This window comes from Physeter macrocephalus, chromosome 10 (genome assembly GCF_002837175.3).
Source record: "Physeter macrocephalus isolate SW-GA chromosome 10, ASM283717v5, whole genome shotgun sequence".
Classification (NCBI taxonomy): domain Eukaryota; kingdom Metazoa; phylum Chordata; class Mammalia; order Artiodactyla; family Physeteridae; genus Physeter; species Physeter macrocephalus.
In genome coordinates, this window is record NC_041223.1 from 47,089,970 (window position 1) to 47,101,387 (window position 11,418).

The 11,418-nt window shown below is 36.9% G+C and overlaps 1 protein-coding gene across 8 annotated transcripts in view; it reads left to right on the forward strand.

Annotated features, from left to right (window-relative positions):
• The window catches only part of HS3ST5 (heparan sulfate-glucosamine 3-sulfotransferase 5), a 358,640-nt gene that overhangs the window by 176,727 nt on the left and 170,495 nt on the right, over positions 1 to 11,418 (forward strand). For 6 of the 8 annotated variants that reach the window (XR_003681466.2, XM_055087546.1, XM_028494526.2 and 3 more), the window contains exon 3: positions 7,292 to 7,404. The gene's annotated coding sequence lies outside the window, so the exon portion shown is untranslated. The remainder of the gene's footprint in view (positions 1 to 7,291; positions 7,405 to 11,418) is intronic. The other 2 variants (XM_055087545.1, XM_028494527.2) reach the window with 1 other exon arrangement.

Genomic DNA, 11,418 nt, shown 5'->3' on the forward strand with positions numbered 1-11,418 from the left:
CCATAAACAAGACGAAAAGACAACCCTCAGAATGGGAGAAAATATTTGCAAACGAATCAACGGACAAAGGATTAATCTCCAAAATATATAAACAGCTCATGCAGCTCAATATTAAAAAAACAAACAACCCATTCTCCAAAGAAGACATACAGATGGCCAAGAAGCACATGAAAAGCTGCTCAACATCACTAATTATTAGAGAAATGCAAACTAAAACTACAATGAGGTATCGTCTCACACCAGTTAGAATGGGCATCATCAGAAAATCTATAAACAACAAATGCTGGAGAGGGTGTGGAGAAAAGGGAACCCTCTGGCACTGTTGGTGGGAATGTAAATTGATACAGCCACTATGGAGAACAGTATGGAAGTTCCTTAAAAAACTAAAAATAGCTCCTTTAAAAAACATATGACCCAGCAATCCCACTACTGGGCATATACCCAGAGAAAACCATAATTCAAAAAGACATATGCACCCCAATGTTCATTGCAGCACTATTTACAATAGCCAGGTCATGGAAGCAACCTAACTGCCCATCAAAAGATGAATGGATAAAGAAGGTGTGGTACATATATACAATGGAATATTACTCAGCCATAAAAAGGAACAAAATTGGGTCATTTGTAGAGATGTGGATGGATCTAGAGACTGTCATACAGAGTGAAGTAAGTCAGAAAGAGAAAAACAAATATCGTATATTAACGCATATATGTGGAACCTAGAAAATGGTATAGATGAACCAGTTTGCAGAGCAGAAATAGAGACACAGATGTAGAAAACAAATGTATGGACACCAAGGGGGGGAAAGCGGTTGGGGGTGGGGGTTGTGGTGTGATGAATTGGGCAATTGTGATTGACATGTATACACTAATACGTATAAAATGGATAACTAATAAGAAAAGAAAAGAGTATATAGATTATTACAGCTCTTGATTATCTGATAACAATATTCATAAGATGCCCTCTTCTCCATCTCCACTTCCCTACTCACTAATGGGTATTGGTCTCAAATTTTCTCTTTTTTTTTTTTCCAGTTGTAGCATCTCCCTAAAAGTTATCAGATTATACTAACAGAGTGATAGTAAAGCAAGACCTTCAGCTCTTTCAGATATTATACATTAATCTCCATAAATATTTTCTCCCCCTTTTCAATCTACCCTCGTTTTACCATTTGAAGTCTGTATCTTAAACTCAAATCCAAGAATGGCATTTCAGAGCTTAACATCCTTCATTGGCTATTATCCACGCTGTACTTTCTTTATAGAGAAAGGTGGTATGAGAAAGCTCTTGAAGTACAATGTGAAACTTGTTCCAGCTAAACCAAATAATCAAGGGGGAGCAATCACATTAACACTGCCAACGCAAATAAGTTAATATATTTGGTAAAAGTGGTTATATTTAATAGTTTGTATTGTCACCAAAAGGAAAAATAGTCATTGGTTATATATGAACTTTTCACTCAAATGATTCGCTAACCTGCTTAACAGAGTGTTCGAGAGCATCGAGAATATTCCAAGCACCTGTCTAAGAAGTAGATATTTAACAGTAAATAAGATAGACATGGTCTTAGCCTTCATGGAGCTTACAGTCTGCAAATAAAGAGACAATGGCATCACTATATGACAGGAACTCGGATTGGAGAGAACGGGGTTCTACAGGCTCTAGAGAAAGGACACCTAGAGAGAGAACTGTCAGAGAGATCTTCCTGAGGGAAGTGACATCCAAGCTGAGATTGAAAAGAAGAGGAGAAATAAGCCAAGTGATCTAGGCAGAGGAGCAAGAACCTGACGTAGTCAAGGAATTGGAAGAAGGTCTGGGTGAATGAGTGAGCAAGGGCAAGGTGGGGTGGAGACAGATGAGGCTGGAGAGCAGCCAGGACCGTGTCCTGCAGGGTCACAGTCAGAGGGACACAGGATTAGAAGCAGTTTGCTGACTGGAGGTACCTGTGGGTATCCAAGTGAGGTTCCAATAGGCAAGAGCCTGCAGTGCGAAAAAATGAAGGATGGTTTGGTTTTGAAATTTGTAATTTAGTAGGTAACTTGTAAGTATAATGAAGAAGCAGTTAAATTTCTTGAGATTTCCTGGCTAGTTTTCTAGAAAATTCTTTGACTTACCTCCTGCTACTTCTTTATATTTCATTGCATGCTATATCTGTAGCTCTGTTTCTCAACAAATTTCAGAATTCTATGCTTAAAACATATTTTATTGATGAATTGAAGTTTCCTATTCTAATTACTCATCTTCAGTGTCTCTTTCTGCAACCAGAAATTTATATAATTAAAATGTTGTGTCCCGCCATGAAGAACTACAAAAATAGAAAATATAACAACCTATAGTATTACACTGAGAGTCGATTCTGTGGTAGTTTAATTCCCCATGCTTGTCAAAAGTTGTTGAAACATTGCTTGCCTTTTTTGAATATAAAATATGGGCAGACATGTACTAATATATCAAAAAAATGACACTTTGTCAAAGAGGGCTTTCATGGGAAAATGTTCTGAATAAAATGTTTTCTTTCTAAAAGAACCCAACCTGTTTAACATTCCAAAGCAAACACAAAAGCGCACAAAATGCCTGAACTTACTGCCAGTCACAACAGTCAGTTTCATTTACTCTTTAATACTTTTTTCTTATATACCAAAAATTGTTCCTCCAAAAGAACTATCAATTTTATTCCATGGTAACCCTGGTTTGAAGTAAAATAAAAGTAGCTCTGACCCTCCTCAAAATGGATTCTTTTCAGACTTACTAGCACTTCTAATAGTATGAAGATGATATGGTTGGCTATGTCTACCGTTAGACTCAATGTAATTATATGTGAAGCAACAATTCCCGTATCTATTAGGAACACTTGCTGTGGCTAACTGCATTTCACTGTCTGGCAGATGAAATGCTGAATTAAAATCTCAAACTAGTTGCTCAAATTTTTTTTTTCCCAGTCATTTAAAAATCTTTTAGCCTAGGGGAAGATGGTAGCCAGAAAAGAATGGAAAACAGATGGTATTTAAAGGCCTGAGCAAGATGAACAAAGCAGATATACCTTCCTGGTTCTCAAATAGTCCCTCTCCATTGTGATTACTTTGAGACAGTTACAATCCTTTGGACTTTCTGAGGATGTTTGGAGTTAAGATAATGGTTGATAGTTGAAATGGTAAATGGTAAATCAATACATAATTGGCTTTGATCACAATCTCATATTGTCTTATCTAAACAGGAGAGATATTAGTATATGTTACCTACATTCTTTGCAGAGAATGCACCTAAGTCTAGCTCTTGAGTAATAATATCTATTGTTCATTGTTTAGGGAACCAGGGAGAAGGACTGAAAGAAACAGAAGCAGATGGCATTTGAGGTAGTTGAGGTACAGTATAGCTTGAAGGCATCCTGGAATGCCACATAATAGTACTAGTGTGAAAAGAGGAGAAATATTCTACACAGCTTCACTTGATGTGTAAGCTGAGTCAGATTTTATGTTCTGAATTAAAATTCCTAAAGGGTCGGGCCTAGGGGTAGAGAAGGGTGCAGATGGTTTGAGCTAATGTTAGAGAATGGTAGAAACAGATTCCCCCAACTATAAGCATTCATTGGAGAGTAGAAGGCCCAGGTTTTAATAAACTATTAGAAAATTCGGCATATATTGGTATGAAAAGATATTAATATTGGGAAGAACAGATTTTAGTTACTAATAGGCAAGCCAAATGTGTTACCTTCACCTTTTAATTAAGTTTTATATATATCATGTTGTCTGTTTAAATAGAAGTTAAAATCAGAATGTATTATCAGACTGACACAAAGGAAGTTTTGTTACACACTTATGAATCATCTACTAAAAACAGTGGTTCCTCCTGAATGTGTTAAGGCCAAAATTAATTTATATTTAGATCCCTTTAAAGTTTAAATAATCATATCCTGTCTATAGACTATTTTTGCCTAGGAGGTTAAAGTATATGTCACATGTATAAAGGAAACATCAATGGCATATCAATATTTGATTCTACTACATGTTAGCCATGCCAGAGACCCTGCAGTCATACCTAATATAAACGGCTCATTGTGGGTTCATAACTGAAACAAACAAAAGATACAAACTGATCATGATTTATTTTAATATTAAAATCTTACAGCACTTTTTAAGCTATTTTATAAATTAATTTCAAAATGGATGAGGCAGTAACATTGAGGTTTAGCTAATTATGTTTCAATTAAATATAAGCATTTAAAATAACCATTTTAATTAAATACAAGACTCGGGCAACTAATCATTAAAAGTGGAATTGGTAACTTGAGATTTATCACTCTGAAACCACTTGTACCACATATCTAATGAGTTCTTTCCTCTACTTCAATGGAAGATAAAATGTATCTCCCCAAAGTGGCTGCTAATAAAAGATAACCCTTTCTTGGGTCATGGTTGTCAATTTGATATTGAATCAGAGCAAAAATGTCTACTTGCATACACAACTGTAGTTACTATTTGCTAAACCATTTTCAACTTGACTTATATTTTAGTTCTATAAGTGCCTAAGAAAACCCCTAATAATTGTAATAGCATTTATTACTGCAAAAGAAAATGGATATATTTTGGTTGAAATTTTTTATAATTTTTATAGAGGAGACTGAGGAAGAAGAAAATCTAAATAATTTTGTGATTTAATTTTTTTAGTTAAAATGATGTATTGCAATTTCAATTGCAGTTGAATAACACTGAATAGCTTCATTTTATAAATATACTTCAAACTTTATATTTGTAAGAATCTACAAATGAGTTGCTATATTCAAATTTATATATAAAAATGTGTATTTATTTAAAGAAATCATTGGCTTGTTCTTTTTCTTATGTTTCAGTCTTTTTTTATTATTAAATTATAGTTGATTTATGATATATTAGTTTCAGTTATACAACATAGTGATTCAATATTTTTTAGATTATACTCCATTGAAAGTTATTATAAAATATTGTCTGTATTCTCTTTGCTATAATATATCCTTGTATATTATTTATTTTATACATCGTAATTTGTACCTCTTAATCTCCTACCCCTATCTTGTCCTTCTTCCCACTGGTAACCATTAGTTTTTTCTCTATATCTGTGAGTCTGTGTCTGTTTTGTTATATTCATTCATTTGTTCTATTTTTTAGATTTCACGTATGAGTGATATCATGTCTTTCTCTGACTTATTTCACTAAGCATAATGCCCTCCATGTCCATCCATGTTGTTGCAAATGGCAAATTTTCATTCTTTTTCATGGTTGAGTAATATTCCTGTGTGTGTATGTATACCACACCTTCTTTATCCATTCATCTGCTTATGGGACACTTAGGTTGCTTTCATATCTTGGCTACTGTAAATAATGCTGCTATAAACATTAGGGTGCATATATCTTTGGGAATTAGTGTTTTTGTTTCTTCAGATATATGTCCAGGAGTGGAATTGCTGGATCGTATGGTAGTTCTAGTTTTAGTTTTCTGAGGAACCGCCATACGGTTTTCCATAATGACTACACCAGTTTACATTCCACCAACGGTTTACTAGGGTTCCCTTTTCTCCACATTGGCTAGTTCTTGTACTACAATGTAACTATCATTTAGCACATTTACCCTGACACATTGTAAGTGCTTGATATATGTTTGTAAATTGAGTGAATAAATATGTTGATATATTTTATAAAACGTCTTTTAAAAGATTCTGTTTTAAAGCCATTTATTGCTATATCTTACCTTCCACTTTAACCTGCTCTATTAGAATAGCTGATAAAGCTGAAGTGCATCTACTTACATCTTTGAAGGCAGTGTGTTTTTCTATTATCTATTGCTTTTCTGTGTTCTGGAAGTAGCACAAATGTTGAGAATCTAAAAGAGAGCAGGGCCTCTGCTGGCTGAGAGAGGGTGATTTAAAGGCAAGTTAGCTTGTTTTGCTCCTTGTACTAAGTATCTGTAATTACTGATTGTCACATTTTTCTTCTGTTGTAAAAACTGAACTAATTGAAGGTACTGCCCTTAGGGGACGAATTCTACAGTGTAATGAATGTTGAGTGCCCTCTTGAGTTTAGCATGTTAATTATTCATAATTATAATGATTTCTGTTTATTTGGGAACTTTAGAAATAATTCTGGTTTATCAAAACAAATTGAGAAACAGAGTAGTTGAGGCTTTGTTTTTTTTATTTTATATTGAGGTCTCAGCAGGTGTATGAACATGCCAAGAAGTTCTCTGAGCAATGGAGCCAGTTTTCTGGCTAATAAGTGGGTACTATTGATGTGTGCCATGTCCTGAAATAACTGAATGAACTTTACTCATTCTCCGGTTTCTCTAAAACTATTTGGGCAATATTGGGGTTGTGAGGGGAAGTGTTGACAAGGATTCAAATGGAAGAACTGGAAATAATGAATGAAAGCATGTTAATCAGAGAAGAAATACAATAGATTTGGTAGCTGGCTATTAGCCAAGTATATATAAAATTTTAAAGACTTTCCTTTCCTTGAAAGAGGTGTGTGTGGACCCAAGTGAAAGATGGACATTCTGGCTATTTTGGACTGAATAATCTTTATGTCTACTATTATCAAATACATGTTAGTGTTAATGATGTATTAGGCCTGGGCTCCTACACTCTATTTAGACTTCATACGCATTCTTAATGATAGCCTGAAATGACAATGAAATATTACTTTTTAAAAAGGAGTTTGGCATTGCAAATCTGTTACATTGAATTTTTTTTTCATTTTCCCATCAATTTCTTTTTTCATCTTTCCAATACAACACTTTTTGTTTTAGAGCCATACATGTACTCTGCAGCTAGAGAATTACTCAGGTCTCCTAGTAATCTATATTCAACTTAGGAAGAAGCAGCAATTGCTTAATATATTCAAGTAGTAGCAAAGGTAAGAATGATTGATGAATAATCATCATATGGTTGTAAAAAGGTCAATATATAGCATTTTTTAAAAGAGTACATCTAACCACTCTCAACCTAAAATCCTCAGCAGCCAGATCAGAAACAAGAACATTACGTGAAAGCACATGTGGGTAGCCCCCAATTTACAAGTCCACCTCTGATCAAAGGGAATTAGCAATTACATATTCCAGGGTTAGGCTCAAATGTGAGCTCTGTCCTTCATCAACAAATTGTTTAATAAAAAGACTGGAAGTACTTTAAAAAAAAAAAAAATGTTCTGATCATACCTGATATGCTTCTTCCAACACAAATTTTTAACCACAGATACTGAGGAGTGGAGAGAAAAAAAAAAAAGTCTAATGGGAAGATCACTTTGCCTCTGTCTCTACCCCCAGGTGCTAACAGAGCAGGGAACAAGCCAAAAGGACAACAGTAGATGCGGAGAGGCCATGGAGCATCCACCAACCAGATAATCATCGCTGGAATAACTGGAGGTGTCTGAATGTAGGTATGTGTACCAAAGACTTCTGTGTGTTCCTGCAGTCCATTATCTAGCTTTGCCATTCATGTTATACACCTGCCGTCTCATCAGCCTTTTGAAAGCCCTACTTGGCAGGACTTGGAGGCACGCGCATATGCACACAGCCACTCAGAAATGCAGGGCGGCTCTCCAGCAGGAGGTCCTCTCTCCTCTGTGGGCTTTTAAAACATTCTACAGAATGACTTCAAACTGCCTCCTGATTCTGTAATCTCAGCGTTCCCATATAGAAACATTTCCCACTGGCACTGAATCTTGTTTCCTGAGCGCAGAAGGCCTTTCTTTGTCTTTGCTGTCCCACTATCTGAAATAACTTTCCCAAATCCTCTCTGCTGGTTTTAGTTCTGTTTTTCCTCCAAGACCTAAGTCAGGTTTCACGTACATGACAACATCTTGCTGATTCCCCATCCCAATTCATTCCTTCCTTTCAAATGTGTGTAGGGCTTGTAGCCATACCTCTCCTCTGGCATTTGACACCTTCTATCATGTACGGTTGTTTCTCTCTTCATGCGTCTATCCTGTGTCCTCAGTGTAGCTGTTTATTTCTGAAGAGGCAGGATCTGTTGCATTTTTGTATCAGAGTCCAGGACCAGGGGCAATGGGCTTGAAAAGAGCTACCATGATGGAGCGAGGCAACAAAGGGGCATGGTCAAGAGCACAGACTCTAGAGCAAGGCTCCCTGAGTTTGAGTTGCTGCCCAGCCAACTACTAGCTGTGTGACCTTGGCAAGGTTTTTTAAAAAACTTTCTATGGGGCTTCCTTGGTGGCACAGTGGTTATGAATCTGCCTGCCAATGCAGGGGACACGGGTTTGATCCCTGGCCCGGGAAGATCCCACATGCCGCGAAGCAACTAAGCCTGTGTGCCACAACTACTGAGCCTGCGTGCCACAACTACTGAAGCCCAAATGCCTAGAGCCCGTGCTCCACAACAAGAGAAGCCACAGCGATGAGAAGCCCACGCGCTGCAACGAAGAGTAGGCCCCGCTCGCCACAACTAGAGAAAAGCCCGTGAGCAGCAACAAAGACCCAACGCAGCCAAAAATAAAATAAATAAATTAACTAAAAAAAAAACCCCACAAAACTTTCTATGTCTTCATCTTCTCATCTCCAAAATAGGAATAATAGTAATACACCCATCTCCTTAAGTTGTAAAATTTCAGTGAGCTAATAAAGAAAAAGAGCTTAGAAGAGTATCTAATACATATCAAACACTCAAAAATCATTACTTATTTGTTACTGTGTATACAATGATAGTTCATCTCATTTAATTTCTCAATAATACTAGAAGATAAATGACATAATTCCCATTCTAAAAACTGGAACCCTGTGACCCTGAGCGGTCAGGTTACTGCCTAAGATTGAGAGAAGAGTCAGAGCAAGAACCAAAGGGTCTGACCCTAAACCCTGGGCTGTTTCACTCCCCACGCTGTCTCACACAGGTGCCAGGTGACTAGTTCATATTGATAATAATGAAATTTATTCTTCTCTATTCTTATGGTTTAAACCAAATTTGACTCAACAAGTATTTCTAGTCCCAGGCGCTGAAGGAGAAAGATGAAGAAAATACAAGATGGCTATTCCTACCCTAGGATGTTTTACAATCTAGGTGATTCAAGTAATGAAACAAAGCAGAAATATCTAACACATTTTTTAACCTCTAGTCTCTAGGTTCCTTATGAGACTGGCTCTTCCATGGTCCCTCCCTCACCCCATGTAATAATCTAGGTTGGACACAGTATCATTGTCTACAAAGATAACACTTTGGGGTTTGGTGGAATGTGCTACTTAAGAGTAAACTATAAAATTGATGAGTTTTAAAATTGTTTTATTTTATTTGAAATTATTTTGGAGAATTTACAAAGAGCTCTGTTAAACTTGGCAGACTAGCCCCTCTTGGGATCTCTCTATTTTCTAGGAAATTATCAACAGTCTTGTTCCTCTCACGGCCAAAATTCCTCGGCTGCTGCTACTTCATTTGTGCTGTAGCACTTAGCTCTGCGTTGGGATGTAGTAGATGACTGATAAATCCTTGATTAAGTTGAATTTTGTCACCCTCCTAATACTTAAATATGCTCTGCTCTCCTGGCCTACCACTGAATTACAGAGTAACTTCAGAAGTCCTCTGTGGACCTAGAGGAACTACCTTATGTGAAGCATACCCAAGAGAGAGGAATGGAAGAACTAACTTGTTTGAACACTTACCTTATTCTAGGTTTTTTACTCTGCATACAGCATTTTATTTAATTCTCAAAGTAACTCCATGAAATAGGTATTATTATATCCCCTTTACCAACAAGGAAGCTAAAATTCAGAGAGTTTAACTAACATATTGTAAGAATCACAAAGCTGGTGAGAAAGACTTTCCAACACAAGTCTAATAAACCAAGCAAATGATGAAGTAGTAATGGCGCTGAAGTGAGGGTTCGATTCAGAGTTATGAGGCAGGGACTGCGTTTTGACACTAACTACAAGTGATTCAGACACATCATAGAACCTCTTCATGCCTCAGTTTCCTCATCTCACATGACATTGTCAGGAGGATCAAAATATTTTATTTGTAAGATGGCTTTGAAATTATCATTAACATTACAAACATATAGTCACGGGTCTGGTAAATATAAATACTGAAACATTGGAGAAATCCCATAATGGTTTGAAATTCCTAGTGGGCTATGGGGAGAAGGTGGAAGCATTGAAAGGAAGCAAAGACCAAACATGAAGAAACAGCATGCCTGTGTAGGGACTCTGGGAGCAGATCTAGAAAAGATGGCTCTAGTACCAAGGCTGACCCAATGCTGTTCAGTTACCAATTACCAAGTGACAGTTATCATGTCCTTAAATGTGGGTATAATGGCCATAATCACTAAACCAAGGACTAGACACAGGACAAAAACATTGGAAATCAGGACTGTTGCATATGGAACCAGATACCTTGTATAAGGAATGGTTGTGTGGCAAGCTTCTTATTCGGAGGATTAAGAGTAATACTGTCCTTAAATACATGGTTCAAAAATATGTATCCAGCTCCCAAAGTACCTAAAACAGCGGTCCCCAACCTTTTTGACACCAGGGACCGGTTTCGTGGAAGACAGTTTTTCCATGGACCGTGCCGTGGCGGGGGGATGATTTCGGGATGATTCAAGTGCATTACATTTAATGTGCACTTTATTTCTATTATTATTACATTGTAATATATAATGAAATAATTATACAACTCACCATAATGCAGAATCAGTGGGAGCCCTGACCTTGTTTTCTTGTAACTAGATCATCCCATCTGGGGGTGATGGGAGACAGTGACACCCAAAGTGTTTTGCTTATGTCCAGTCTACTCTGTAATCTCGTTCTGGTTGCTGTCACTGCAGAAAACCCTGCTTCACAAAGATAGGATGTTGGAAATGGAAGCAGGCATTTCAGTGCTTTTGTGGCAATCTCAGGATATTCTGCCTTGACTTTATCTTTTTATTTTATTTTGTTTAACATCTTTATTGGGGTATAATTGCTTTACAACGGTGTGTTAGTTTCTGCTTTATAACAAAGTGAATCAGTTATACATATGACCCCATATCTCTTCCCTCTTGCGCATTGTAATATATAATGAAATAATTATACAACTCACCATAATGCAGAATCAGTGGGAGCCCTGACCTTGTTTTCTTGTAACTAGATCATCCCATCTGGGGGTGATGGGAGACAGTGACACCCAAAGTGTTTTGCTTATGTCCAGTCTACTCTGTAATCTCGTTCTGGTTGCTGTCACTGCAGAAAACCCTGCTTCACAAAGATAGGATGTTGGAAATGGAAGCAGGCATTTCAGTGCTTTTGTGGCAATCTCAGGATATTCTGCCTTGACTTTATCTTTTTATTTTATTTTGTTTAACATCTTTATTGGGGTATAATTGCTTTACAACGGTGTGTTAGTTTCTGCTTTATAACAAAGTGAATCAGTTATACATATGACCCCATATCTCTTCCCTCTTGCG